Source organism: Sus scrofa, chromosome Y, assembly GCF_000003025.6.
Source record: "Sus scrofa isolate TJ Tabasco breed Duroc chromosome Y, Sscrofa11.1, whole genome shotgun sequence".
In the NCBI taxonomy this organism is placed as follows: Eukaryota; Metazoa; Chordata; class Mammalia; order Artiodactyla; family Suidae; genus Sus; species Sus scrofa.
In genome coordinates this window covers 23,383,252-23,398,856 of record NC_010462.3, presented here as the reverse complement: position 1 = coordinate 23,398,856, position 15,605 = coordinate 23,383,252, and the positions used below count along the sequence as shown (strand labels likewise).

General features: G+C 40.0%; 1 pseudogene; it reads right to left on the bottom strand.

Moving 5' to 3' along the window:
* On the bottom strand, positions 5,549–7,575 carry LOC110257965 (annotated as a pseudogene).

The window sequence follows — 15,605 nt, the reverse complement described above, 5'->3', positions numbered from 1 at the left end:
GCTCTGTTTGAGTTGTTTTAAGTGTAGTTGTGTTTATTTGTATTGTGATGATGGAAAGGGCAAGTGTGTCCCTGTGCTCTCCCACCATCTTGCCTCCCTGAAATTGCATCCTTCTGTATCTTTCTTTGTGGCCTTCCCTTCAAAGTCTACTTTGTTTGCCCTGGTTAGCACAACTCCTGTTTTCCTCTCTTGGCCGTTGACATGAAATATCTTTTCCCATTCCCTCATGTCAATCTGCTTGAGGTCATTGCTCTGAAGTGAGTCATTGTAGACAGCAGCTTGTATGTTTTTGCTTTTTTATCCAATCTGACACTCTGTGTCTATTGATCAGAGTATTCAGTCCATTGGCATTTAAGGTAATTCTTGAGAAAGATGTATTTATTGCCACTTTCCCCGTGTTTTTCAGTTGATGCTCTGTATCTCCTTTATTCCTTTTCTGTTGTTTGGTTTGGGTTGGATGATTTCCATTTATTGTATGCTTGTATACTTTTCTTTTTGGTTTTTTTGTGAATGTAATGTTTGGTTTTGAGTTGTGGTTTCCCTGTTTTTTAAGCATGCTAAACTCTCCCTATATCTGCTAGCTTTAGCCTGGTATTCATATAGGCTTGAACACATTTTATTTAAAAATAGGAGTCTATATTTTCTTCCTTTCCTTACCTACCTTCTATGATTTTGAAGTTCTTTATTAATATCTTCATGTGTGTCCTTTAGGTGTCCCTTGAGTTTATGGTCACTAGTACAGTAGGTATGTATGTAGTTATGTATTTATTAATTTATTAGTTCTGTATTCTGACTTATTTAAGTGATTACTTTCCCCTTGGGATTTCTTCCACCCTATTTCTTACTACTTATATTATGCTATTTTATTTTATTTTTTATTTTATTTTATATTTTATTTTACTTTATATTTTATTTTTCTATGTTAATTTACTTTTCTTAGGGAAGCCCTTGCATTGTTTCCTTAAGAATGGCTTTAATGTTGATGTACTCTGTTAGGTTTTGTTTGTTGAAGAAATTCTCTATTTCCCCTTCTATTTTAAATGATATTCAAAAATAAATACATACACAAAGTAATGATACATTTGCTGTGTAGAGTATTCTAGGCTGCAGATTTCTCCTTTTGGAAAGTTGAGTATATCTTGCTACTTTCGTCAGGCCTGTAGTGGTTCTGTAGAGAAATCCAGTGTTTAGGGAGGTCCCTTATAATTAAGGATTTGTATTTCCCTTGCTACCTTTAGAATCCTCTCTCCATCTTCGCCTTTTGCCATTTTTATTGCAACATGTCTTGGTGTGGGCATATTTGGGTTCAAAGTGTTGGGGGCCTTCTGCGATTACTGCATCTCGATATCTGTTTCCTAGAGATTGGAAAGTTTGAGGCATAATTACTTCCAATATATCTTCAATCATCTCTTCTTTTTCTTCTCCTTCTTGAATGCCTTTTATGCATAGATTGGCATGCTTTATATTATCGCATAGATCTCTTATATTGCTTTTGTGTTTTTTCATTTGTCTTTCTGTCTGCTGTGCTGAATGGGTAATTTCCATTATTCTATCTTCCAAGTCACTAATTCATTCCTCTGCACTAGTCATCCTGCTCTTTAACTCAGTTTGGGTCTCTGCAAATGAATTTTCTATTTTTTTTCTATTTTTCCTTATATGTTGTAGTTCTCTCTAAAGTAATCTGCACTAATGTTTTTATCTGCTCTTAACTGTTTGATAATCAGCCTTCATTTTTTCTGTATTTCCACTACTTCCCTTTTGAACTCAATGCCTCTCAGCCTCCAAAGTTCTGTTTCCTTGTTTGCTGCTTCCCATGAATTCTCCCGTCCCTTGCCTGGGAGTTATTCCTGAGCTTCTTCACCTTGCCCATGTTTTTCTTTTCCTGTCAGTTTGGGGAAGCCAAAATACACTTGGAGGGGCCAGTATGATCCTAGGGGTGTGAGAGCAACAGTTGTTGGTGCTCAATTGCGGCACTTGGAGGCTTACAGCTATGCAAGGGTAATTCTTTGGGTGGTTACCCTGTATTTTTGGGCATGGGTGTTTGTATATTTGCTGCTTCTTTCTTTGGTGTGAGCAGGCTATCATGCCAAGGGTGCTGAGTGTATTTGCAGGGAGAAGGCAGCAAGGGATAGTGCTGGTTATTGACGGGATCTTAGCAGCAGCAAGGACTTGCAGGAAGGTGATGCAGGTAACTCCTAGTTTCAAGGTCGAGGGGGTGATAATGAGCTTCATGCAAAATTATAAGCTGCCTGGAGCATTTGGTAGTGGCAGCAGTAGGGTGTGTGTGTATTCCCAGAGTAGTGAGAGCAAAAACAGGCAGTTTTTGGTCACAATGACCTCAGTGGTGCCCTCGGAGATGATTAGGGCCACAAGTGGTAGCAGGCCATGCCCACCTCTGGAGTCAGAGGTAACCATGGTGGTTTGCCTCACAACTGTAGATGCTGGGAAGAAGCACCCTGTCCCTCTTAGCCCACACAGGAGGTGCTGCACCTGCTGCTCCTAGTTGCAGGGCCTTGGCAAAGGACAGTTTCCAAGCATCTGGGTGCTATCTGGAGCATCTGGCAGTGACAGCTGCACGGCCAGTATGATCCTAGGGGTGTGAGAGCAACAGTTGTTGGTGCTCAATTGCGGCACCATCTCTGTTTTCTGACCTCTTAGGTGACTGTGGTCACAGGCTGTGACCTGTGGCTTCTGAGAGGAATACTTTGACTTGACCCTGGTGCCTGTAGAGTACACAAGAGGCACCACATTTCACTTAGCCCCTGCTGTACTAAGCCTGCACCAGAGGTGCCTGGCTGCCTCTAGCCTGCCCAAGATGAATCCAGGGTGCTGTAGCCCAAGCAAGTGGCTTCTTGCCACCCATAGCCTGCATCAGGAGCAACCTGCCCTCGGAGAGCCTGTGCACATGTGAGCAGGGAGATTTCTTTGGGGCTCACCCCTCCTCCCCTTGCCCTCCCCAACAATAGTGCCTTGCTTTTGTAGACAAAGAGAAGTACTTTCTTTTTTTTATTTATTTTATTTTCCCACTGTACAGCAAGGGGGTCAGGTTATCTTTACATGTATATATTACAATTACAGTTTTTCCCCCACCCTTTGTTCTGTTGCAACATGAGTATCTAGACATAGTTCTCAATGCTATTCAGCAGGATCTCCTTGTAAATCTATTCTAAGTTCTGTCTGATAAGCCCAAGCTCCGGATCCCTCCCACTCCTTCCCCCTCCCAACAGGCAACCACAAGAAATACTTTCAACTCCAAGAAACATTGTAACATGACTGCTGGTAGGACTGAAAACAATTTTTCCGAATGTGGCTCCAGAAAGGTGGCGAAACAGAAACATGAAGCTGCCAAGTCAGACAGATTCTACATCTTCAACGGATTTGTTAACCATGCTAAGGTTTGGCATTAAAGACCAGCATAATTATTTAAGCCTCTCTTTGTGGAAAGCAAGAACGCAACCTATAAGTGTGCACCAGGAAATATAAAGGGGAGGAAATAAAGGCACACCTAACCCGGAGAGTTTGAGCATTTTAAAGCAATAATGATACCCCCTCGTTTTTGTTTTGTTTGTTTGGTAAATGTTTCATTCGAAACTACCACCATGTGCTGATGGTGATGCAATCGCTGATTATGTCATTGGTCTTCATTATTGCAGTTATGGTGCACTTATGGACATGGGTCCTGGGGAAGCTAAACTATGCTGTAGTTTGGAGGATGAAATGTATTTTCCAACTTATGCTTATCTTTTTCTTTTTGTCTTTATAGGGCCATACATTTGGCATATGGAGGATCCCAGGCTAGGGGTCAAACCAGAGCTGTGTCTGCTGGCCTAAAACAGCCATAGCAATGCTGGAACTGAGCAACATCTGCACTTTGATCACAGCTCATGGCAACTCTGCGTCTTTAAAACCCCCTGAGTGAGGGCAGGGTTTGAAGCCACTTCCTCATCAGCACTAGTTCGGTTTGTTAACTTCTTAGCCATGGTGGGAACCCCATGAAATTTATTTTATTTTTTTTTTTGTAATGAAGACAATCTTGTCAGGTAAGATCCAAGTTCCCTTTGAAATAACAGAGTATAATGCAGCTGAGAAAATGCTACATAAAGAATATGTATTTTCCCTTTCAAAATTGAACTTCATCTGCCCCTCTTTCCCTACCATCTTAATTTAGGCATCCATTCAATACAACCTGGACTATTTCAGAAATCACTTAACTCCCACTGTCTTTTTCCTTAGTTGCATTTTCTTTTTTGAAACCGTTATCATCAAGGAGGCATGTCAAATATTCCTGTCTAACTAACAAAATTTTCAAATATGGAAAAACCACAAAACAATCTGGCATTGAAAACCACTAAAAAGACAAAAGGACAACTAACAATGGGAGAAAATTGTTTCTGACCATGCAACTAAGAAGGGATTAGTCTCTAAAATATACAAACACCTTATACAATTCAACCACAAAAAAGCCAACAACCCAATGGAATAGGGGCAAAAGACCTGCATAGACATTCCACAAAAGAATATATATACAGGGGGTCAGAAAGCACATAAAAAATTCTAAACATCATTGTTTCTTAGGGAAGTGAAAATACAAACTACTATGAGGTACCTTTCTCACCTGTCAGAATGGCCATCCTTAACAAGTCCACACATAAAAAAATGCTGGAGAGGGTGTGGAGAAAAGGAAACTCTCCTACACTGATGAAAGGAATGTCAATTGTTACAACCATTAAGGAAACCACCATGGAAATACTTCAGAAAAGTAAGTATAGAACTAGTACCTGACCGACCCAGAAATCCCACTCTTCGGCATACAGCTGAAAAAAAACGTCCCTTGAAAAAGACACAAGCACATGTATGTTCATTGCATCACTGTCCACAAGAGCCAAGACAGGGAAATAACCTAAATGTCCATTGAGAAGATTGGACTAAGATGTGGTGTGTATGTGTTCCATATACACACACATACACACAATGGAACCCCGACTCAGCCATAAAATGAACAAAGTAATGCCATTTGCAGCAACATGCTGGGATTAGAGAAGATCATGCTAAGTGAAGTTACTCAGAAAGAGGAAGGCGAATACAATACGATATCACATATGTGTGGACTGTAACAGATGGCACAAGTGGAACTTTCCACCTGAACGAAACTCATGAATGTGGACAACAGTGTTTGGGTTGCCAAAGGGGAGGCGGCAGGATTGTGATGGACTGGAAATCGGGGGTTAGAAAAGGTGCAACGTATTGCATGTGGAGTGGGTATGCAATGAGATCATGCTGTAAATCAATGGGAACTACATCTAGTCACTTTTGATGGAGCACAACGGAGGGTTATGTGAAAAAAAAAAAGATGCGTACGTGTATGGGTGTGGGTCTTGGGTGGTTGGGGTGGTGTGTGCCTGGGTCACTTTGCTCGACAGTAGAAACTTGACAGAACATGGGAAACAAGCTATGATAGAAAAAATAAACATCATTTTAGAAAAAGAAACACAGCCCTTAATTGTTTCATAAATGAAGTAATTGCAACTATGAATATGAATATATATGTTTATTTTTGAAATAAAGGAATTGCAGGAAATTGTTGACATTTGCAAGCATAAATGTTCATCTTCACTATGCTGCAGAATCTATAGACCGTTGATAGGTCAAAATTAGGATGGTGTTCAAATAATGAAGAGGATGGAGGTGTTGGCCTTGAGAGAGAGGCAGCAGAGGTATCAGTGGCCATTGGCATTGGGAACCACGGATGGTTGGTTGGTTGAGGCTTAGACAAAGGGCCCTCTCTTGGTGGTATATTCTGATATCTGGTTGGAAAAGGGGACGGCTTCACCGTCATTCCAAAATAACCACTCGGGAAGGGAGAAATAAGGTGGTACTGAGAAATGGAAGTAGTAGTTGTAATGAAATTCACAATGTGGCCACTTGCTGGAGAGTAGCTGCTTTGTGAGAGCGTATGAAACGTGGTCAACTGATTTAAAGTAGCATGTTGAGCCACGACAGTTTGTCCTGTGGTCTGGCTGATGCTGATGATGTAGAAGAAATATCACTTCTCATGGGGGTAGTTGTATTAGAAATTCTCTGGCTGGTAGAAGGCCTTCTTACTAAAGGCACATGTAAATTTGTGGAGGTTGAAAATGCATTTTCTCCACGAGTTTCTGCTTCAAAATCAGAATTATGATTATCCACCTTACGCCCTGTTCTAGAGTGTTTCTTGCTGCAACCTTGAAGTAGAGAAGCCGATACTGGAGAAGCATTTTTATACGTGACTCTTCTTTTCCTCCTTACCAACAGTTGAGGACAGCCTCATTTAAAGTTTGGATTATGGTAGAACTGCAGCTAAAACCAAGGAGAAATTTATTTAATGGTATTTGAAACAAGGACACGAGGAGACAGAAACCATAATATCTGACTCTTTGCATCATATGGAGTTAATATCATGAGACAATACACATCCATTGCTAATATTTTCAAAAATGTTCTTAGTGGTCACAGCCAACTATTGTCCTCAAGGAAAAGTGTCTGGTATATTTACATTAATAGTATTAGGCTCTGTGGCCTGCATTTTTTGAGGTTCATTGACAAGCCTCAAGGAGGCTAGGACAATGATTTATCATCCCAAATACTTTATGACCAAGCCATCCTCAATTTAAAAATGTTGAACATGGATGTTCCTGTCGTGGCACAGTGGTTAACGCATCCGCCTTGGAACCATGGGTTTGCGGGTTTGATTCCTGGCCTTGCTCAGTGGGTTAAGGATCTGGTGTTGCCGTGAGCTATGGTGTACTTTGTAGATGTGGCTTGGATCCCACGTTGCTGTGACTCTGGCGTAGGACGGGGGCTATAGCTCCAATTCAACCCCTAGCCTGGGAACCACCATATGCCATGGGAGTGGCTCAGGAAATGGCAAAAAGACAAAAAATAATCATCATAATAAAAATGGAACAGTACTTCATCCCACTTTCAAGGTCTACTTTGACCCTATATGGATGGACATATTTGCACATGTCCAAAGAGAATTTTATACACTCCCTCTATAAGTAGTAACTGGAAATTTCTTAATGCCTTGTTCCGAGCAGAGACTTCATTTTCTTCTGCCAGAAAGTCAGCTAGTGAGGCACATCTTTGAAAATTCCTTTGCAGCTTATTAAATGCATAGGGGTTAAGCTGTCGAACTCAGCTTTTCATACTCTCAGTTTCAAATATTCTGAAGGGAGACTTTCTCTCCAGAACTTCTTTCTTGACGCGTTCTTAATTAATCACTATCAAGGTTCCATTTGCTTCCCACCAAGTGGACTTAAAGTGATCACTTTCAGCAGTTTTCCAAAGTTTTCTGGGAAAGGGCAGAGGAAGAAAATCATCGTCTTCATCTGGTTCAGAGGCACACAATGTGCGACATGGCTTTTTTATCAGGGAGCCTTCAGACAAAGCCCGAAAAGCCGTTTCTTCAATCTGAGACCTCAAGTCCAAGTCCCCAGTGATTGAGTTATCACACCATGGAGGTGTAATGGAGGATTCTGAACCAGTTGGTGCATCTTTAGGAGACACAGGTTGCATTTCTGAAGGAGCATGTGCCATCTCAGATTAGTTTCTCTGCAGCTACTTTTCTCAACAGCATGCTTTTTGAACTCTGCAGTTTTAAATGCTGCTTTGGTAAGCTTACAGAGATAAAATCGCCCATGCATCACAATGGTTGCTAAGCTAAGTAGCTGTCAGATGACAGGTCTCCTAGCATTCTGAGCATAACCTTCAGTCAGTGCTTATTTTCCTATGAAATTGGTCCAGTTAACAAAAAATATGAGCTCCTTACTTAAACAGTAACCCCCCCTAACAAAAGTGCGATCAGCAAATTCCCATTCCAATGGAATCTTTTTAATAAGTAAGAAAACCCATCACATAAATAAATCCATTTCATCCCAGAAGTAAACATAAATTCCCTATTATAAACATACACATTTGGTGCCTGTTATTAAGGCCTGGAAAATGGGACCAAAAAAACCAGTAAAGTGAAACATATGGTATGTATCACTTCCCAGTTTATAACTAGAATCTATGCCGCATCTGTATTCAGAAAAATCTTAGCCAGGATTTCCCTGGCAGCTAGCTTGTTAAGAATCTGTTGTTGTCACCGCTGTGATCTGGGTTCAATCCCTGGCCTGGGAAATTCTGCATGCCCCAGGTGCAGTCCATAAAATAAAAATTAAAAAAAAAAAGAAATAACGGAAACAAACACACGCACACAAAAACACAACCTTTATCACTAAGCAAGACACGGAAGGTCCCTGGGCACCAAGCAAAATATCTATAGCCATCGAGATATAGAAAGAGGGATAAATGCTGTGGTTAGGAGAGGAAATTTTGGGAAGCACCATCCAAAGGGATATGAGATTTCCTTGTGGATTGAGGCCAATATTTCACAACTGGAGAAGTGATGGGTGTACAACATTCTGAAGATAATATAAGCCATTGCATTGAATACGTTAAAATTCATACACAATGTTTTCACATTGTTAAAAACTGACAGTGATTTGCTATCACTAATTTTAGCGCATAGAGTTTTCTGTGTATCCTACGTAAGTAGTCTGTGTGTTAAACAATATTCCTAATATTTTCTCCTTTGGATGGCTGAGAGAGGAATTCACAAGGCCAATTGGTATTCACTAGGGCATCAGAAAGTGAGGGGCTGAGCTCTAGATGGCATCAGCCTTGACTGCAAGGAGGTGTTAGGCTTACAAAGCACCTGTGGTGGGAATCCGTGGATGAAGTCCATGCTGGGAACCGGTTGCAGGGACAATGAAGAAGGAGGGGAAGGTCAAAGGAAGTGTAACGGCTCGAGTCCCATGATGTAGAGCAGTTACTCCCTGTAAGAGGTTAAGCTCTGCAGGCAGTTGTTTCCCACAGGTCATTGTTTCTTGCTGCCCAACTTGAGCATCCACATACTGGGAGGGGGTGTCCACAGCAAGTCTCTCAGGTGAACTGCAGCGGTTGGGGTGTATGGGGGTCTGTCTCCATCCTCCTGGAAACCTGTCATTCAAGCCTTCCATTATATGGGATAGGGGTGACCATCTACTCTTCTCTATCTGCTTCCTGCTGGCCTGGGGTGACAAGTACTGGGTGGATGGACATGGTACAAGCTACCGTAGAGGTTGGGAAGTAAAGAAAAATGAGTTTAAATAGGAGTTTAGGATGTAGGTTGATACCAGTATTGTTGAAGGAGGGCTTCCGTTTTATCTGAGGAGGTTTTAACACTTGGTGTGGTATTAACCCATAAATCACAGGAGCTATTGGTCATAACGCATGTTGTCTCCTTTCTGTTGCTGTATGAGGAGACCTTGAAAGTGTAAGGTTGCCGCTGCCAGCTGATGCAGCTTTGAGAAGCATCAGTGGCATCATGTCTGACAGGGCACATAAACCCTAAGATCTTAGCCAGGCAAGGCTTGCCTAAAATTACTTCTGAAATATTTCCTCGTCTTCCTTGGATGTCTGGCCCACAGCTACTCCATTCTGCCTCTTCTCCCTACTGACCCATGCAGATGCCATGGTTAATGATCTCTGTATTTCTAGATGAGAGAAGAGGCAAGAATTTGGGGCCATAGAAATGCTCACCTGAAATCGAACTGTCTGAAGGCATGTACCTCTCTTCTGGTCGCCTCCCTGAGCTCTGCTCAGCAGGTGCTGCAGGGAAACAGCTGCTGTGGCTCAAGTTTTACTCCAAGGAGAGCCTGAAGGCAAGTGCTATACTTGAGGTCACAGTTGGCTATAAGCCCCCATGGTCATTGACAGTTTTGACAGGCATTTTAGGACCATTTCATCCCACAGTGCTAGGAATGAACATCCCTCATTCTGGCCAAGAATTCACAGATAGGCCACTCAATGTGCTAATACTGGACAAGGCCATGTTAGGAGTAGCCAAAAGTCTCTGGACCACCTGACTTGCCAGTCTATTATGGTCCAGGAAAATATTCCCTCTTGTTGCATTTTCCCATACTTAGAGGTCACCGATCTCATATGGAACTGTCTATCATTTTCAGTGATTCAGGCACACATTGGAAATGCAGGAAGTAGCAATTTTCTGAAAACAGTGAATAAAAATCACACAGAGACACTCATGCTGAGAGAAGGAATTCAGAAAGAGAAAGACAAATACCATATGATATCACTGATATCTGCAAGCTACTATACAGCAGAAATGAAGCTTTCCACAGAAAAGAAAAACATGGACTTTGAGAATAGATGTATGATTCAAGGGGGTGCAGGAGGCAGAAGGGAGGGAGTGGGAGTGAGTGGGAGCTTGGGGTTAATTGATGTAGACTATTGCCTTTGGAATGGATGAGCAGTGAGATCCTGCAGTGTAGCACTGGGAACTATGTCTATTTGCTTACGATGGAGCATGACAATGTGAGAAAATAGGGTACACCTGTGTGTATAACTGGCTCACAATGCTGTATAGTAGAAAATATAATGATGTATTGGGGAAATAAAATAAACATAAAACCTCTTTGAATAAGGAGTCAAAAATAATATAAGATATTTGTGGTCCATTAAAATATTATATAGAAAGAAGAATTGGTAATGTCATAAGTAAAAATTGAAAAGCTTCACCCAGAGCAGACCAGTATTATCCTGTTGAGGTGGAACGGTCTGTCTCTTACCTTTAAAGGAAATTTTATACTGGTTTGCCCAGTGTTCTTACCCTGTTTTTCCCTAGATGGTTTAAGTGTTCCCAATACAAGGAATCTTAATATTTAGATTAGTATAGATTTAATAATATAATTAATAAATTAAATTAGAAATTATGTCAATTGGCTAAAGTTTCAATTCTTATTTATTGAGCTTTATTAGCATAGATGAAATCATATTTCTGCCCTTGTGAGGGCAGGTATTATATTGCCAGGTGAGGTGATCTCACCAAGTATCATACATAATTAGAGCTTTGGAGGGGAGAAACCCATCAATTTAAATCAGTAGGAAAACAAACAACAACATGGGTCAGGTGTGGCAATCTTGGGATAGTGGTATACTTCTGATGGTGTTTTCATTTTGTCCAGCCCTTGGTGTTTTGTTATTAGGGCCTTGTTATAAGGTGACTTTGAAGTCAGTAGTTCTCTCTGTAGACCAATGCAATGTAGAGGCCCTTCCTAAGTGAGAAATATCAATTTCAGAGTTATTTTATTCACATTATTAGTGCATATGTGGCTTAAGAATTCCTGATAAAGGAACTTTCATCTAGCCTGGAGACAACCCTTTAAATGATACTTTTCCAGAGTGTCTAGCCCCCTGGTTATCATGGGGCATCTGATATTCTCCCAGAGGCAGATTACAGCAATCAGTTTCCCAAGCTTAGAATATTTTCTGATTAATCCAGCTAAACTTTGAAATATTGTCACATAGCATCAAAGAACTCTTTGCGAAGTTAATTTTAGAAAGTGAACCCTAACCTCGAAACACAGAACTAGAATATGAATCACAAGGTTTTGCTCTAAACGGATCTTCATTTTTCAGCAAATATGGTCACTTTAGAATTGTAGAAGTTATACCCCAAAATGGGAAACACATTTCCTAAGTATTTCTTCTTCATTATTGGGTTTGCCTAGGAGCCAGGAAGAACCAAGTCACCTCTTGTATTTCCCATAGTCCTGGCTCTTTAATTAATAGGTATTGTTTACATTTTTTTAATCTTTTTGCCTTTTCTAGAGCGGTTCCCATGGCATATGGTGGTTCTCAGGCTAGGGGTCTAATTGGAGCTATAGCGACCAGCCTATGCCAGAGCCACAGCAATATGGGGTCCGAGCCACATCTGCAACCTACACCATAGCTCAAAGTAATGCCGGATTCTCAACCCACTGAGCAAGGCCAGGGACTGAATGTGCAACCTCATGGTTCCTAGTCAGATTCATTAACCACTGCTCCACAATGGGAACTCCTATTGTTTACCTATATTAACTTCCCTGCTTTAGGGGCAGACTGTTAGCATGCACACAAGGGCATCAGGATGGCAAGTCTGACCATGAGGGGTTAATTTTTGAGCCATAATCCTCTTGATTTTGTTCATACATTTCATTGCACAAATTGTCCCCTGTAAGTTACACTTCATAAGTTTGCAAAAAAATAACATATATATTTATATATATAAACACAAACACACACAGAAGAAAAATTTAAAACACCTGATCAAATAGAGTCATACTTTATTGTTTAACATTACTTATTCATTCAACCAAAGTAACAAAGGATTTCAAAAGCAAATGCAAATTAAAGACCAGCAAATTCATGTAACCTGTTATCAAAAGTTAAGGTTAAGAAAGTTAGTAAAACCTTCTTTTAACAGAGAGACAGAAACTAAATTCAAGTTTTGCACTAGCTTACCTTTAAAATTAGTTTACTTCATTAACGTGAATTCCCAATGCAGTCAGTTCTGACCAAGCACAAAAGTCCTTTCTCACTGTCCACTTCCCATAAAACTACCATCACTTTCTGCATCCATATTATTCTGTCTGCTACCGTTCCATTCAAAATACTAAGCTATAAGACACTTACTTTCTGTTCCCCTGGTAAAATGCAATTCCATTCCTCCTCCCTTCTTTACTGAAAAACCCATCAAACTTTTCTGGATGGACTTTTTATCATTTCTAAAAGCATATGTTTCCTGGTACAGAAGGAATATCTCAGCACAGCACCAAAATACCAATCATAGTCTTAAGTGATGTTGTAGTCTCTTCTTCGTAACTGAAGTCTCAGTATCTGATTTGACTTTTATCAAACCTAGGTACAGTATGTTATTATACTTATGTTGATGACTCTGAAGACCTGTGCACATAAGTTAAATCAACAAATTTTAACTTTAACATCAAATGTTAATTTAATACTGAATATTTTCCTGTTCATGCAAATCCAAAATTAACTTACCTTATGTATTTTGAGAATTACAGATTTTTGATGAATTCATTTTGGCAAAGTCATACATGCACAACACACACAAAATAGACAAAACAGGAACCTCAGATTTCCCATTCCAAAGCTTCAGCCATGAAGAACCCACAACTGTGGATTCAAATTGCAATGAGAGACAGTGGACTCAAATTGGGATTCTGACAGATGGAACAAAACAAGATCACTTGTGTAGATGTTTAAACCCCTTACATAGTCTTTAATTGATGATGGTAATGATAATTTTAATAGTTCTTTCCCCAAAATAAATTTTTCTATGGTACATAATTTTGACCCAGTTACGCATACATGTACAAATTCTATTTTCACATATTGTCATGCTCCATCACAAATGACTAGACATAGGTGCCAGTGCTGCAGAGCAGGATCTCTTTACTCATCAATTCCAGAGGCAAAGTTTATATTTATTAACCCCAAGCTCCCAACCTACCCAATCCCTCCCCCATGGCAATAACAAAACTATTCTGCAAGTTCGTGAAGTACATTTGTGCCTTATATTAGGTTCCAGATATAAATGATATCACACGGTATCTGTCTTTCTCTTTCTGACTTACTTCACTCTGCATGAGAGTCTCTAGTTCCATCCATGTTGCCACAAATGGCATTATTTTGTTCTTTTTTATGACTGAGTAGTGTTCCATTTTGTATATCTACCATATCTTCCTAAGCAAGTCATCTGTCAATGGACATTTGGGTTGTTTCCATGCCTTGGCTATTGTGAATAGAGATGCAATGTACATTTGAGTGCCTGTGTTTTTTAAGTATAGGTTTGTCTGGATGTATGTGCAAGCATGGGATTGCTGGGTCATATCGTAGTTCTATGTAAGACTTCTAAGATACCTCCATACTGTTCTCCATAGTGGTTGTACCAGTTTACATTCCCACCAACAGTGCAGGAGGGTTCCCTTTTCCCCATGCCCCATCCAGCATTTGTTATTTGTGGATGTATTAGTTACAGCCATTCAGACCGGTGAGAGGTGGTGTCTCATGGGAGTTCTCATTTTCATGTCTCTAATAATCAGTGATGTTGAGCATTTTTTCATGTGCTTGTTGGCCATTTATACATCTACGTTGGGAAAATGTCTATTCAGGTCTTTTGCCAATTTTTCCATTGAGTTGTTGTTTTTGCTGTTTAGTGGTGTACGTTGCTTGTATATTCTAGACATTAAGACTCATCGGTGGCATCATTTGTGTCTATTTTCTCCCATTCCGCAAGTTGTCTTTTCGTTTTCTTTTTGGATTCCTTTTCTGTGCCAAACTTGTAAGTTTGATTAGGTCCTATTGACTTATTTCTGCTCTTAATTCCATTGCTTTGGGACACTGACCTGAGAACATATCCATGAGGTTGATGTCAGAGAGCATTTGCCTATGTTCTCTTCCAGGATTTTGATGGTTGATTTTCTTATATTTAAGTCTTTACGCCTTTTTTCAGCTTATTTTCTTATGTAGTGTGAGGGCATGTTCTAGTTTCATTGATTTACATGCAGCTGTTCAGGCTTCCCAGCAATGCTTGCTGAAAAGACTGTATTTTTCCCATTTTATGTTCTCGCATCCTTCGTCAAATATTAGTTGGACCATAGGTGTCTGGGTTAATTTCTTGGTTCTCTAGTCTGTTGCATTGGTCTATATTTCTGTTTTGGCACCAGGACCACACTGTCTTGATGACTGTGGCTTTGTAATATTGCATGAATTCTGGGAAAGTTATGCCTCCCGCTTGGTTTTTGTTCTTCAGAACTGCTTTGGCAATTCTGGGCTTTCTGTGGTTCCATACAAAGTTTTGGATTGTTTGTTCTGGTTCTGTGAAAATGTCATAGGTCATTTGATAGGGATTGTATTGAATCTGAAGATTGCTTTGGGTGGTAGTGTATCCATTTGTACAAAATTAATTTCTCCAACCCAGGATCACGGAATGTCTTTCCATTTCTTTACATCTCTTTTAGTTTCCTTGTTTAATGTTTTATAGTTCTCAGCATATAAGTGCTTTACATCCTTGTTCAGGTGTATTCCCAGGTATTTGGTTTCTTGGAGTGCAATTATAAAAGGTATTGTGTTTTTGTATTCCTCTTCTAAAGTTTCATTATTAGTATACAGAAATGTGACTGATTTCTGAATATGGATCATATATCCTGCTACTTTGCTGACTTTGTTGATCAGTTCAAAGTAGTTTTTGTGTTGTCTTTTGGGTTTTCTACACATAGTATCATGACATCTGCATCCAGTGACAGTTTTATCGCTTCTCTTTCTACTTGGATGCCTTTCATTTCTTTGGTTTATCTGATTGATGTGGCTAGCCCTTCCAGTAAAATGTTGAATAACAGTGGTGATAGTGGACATCCTTGTCTTGTTCTAGATTTTGGTGGAAAAGTTTTCAGCTTTTCTGCATTGAGTATTATATATTGGCCGTGGGTTTGTCATAAATGGCTTTAATTATGTTAAGGAGTGTTCCCTCTATACCTACTTAGGTAAGAGTTTTTATCATGAAGGGCTGTTGGACTTTGTCAAATGCTTTTTCTGCATCTATTGAGATGATCATGTTGTTTTTGACTTTTCTTTTGTTAATGTGGTGTATGGCTGATTGATTTGACACTGATTGATATGTTGAACCATCCCTGTGCACCTGGGGTGAATCGCACCTGGTCATGGTGTGTGACCTTTCTGAT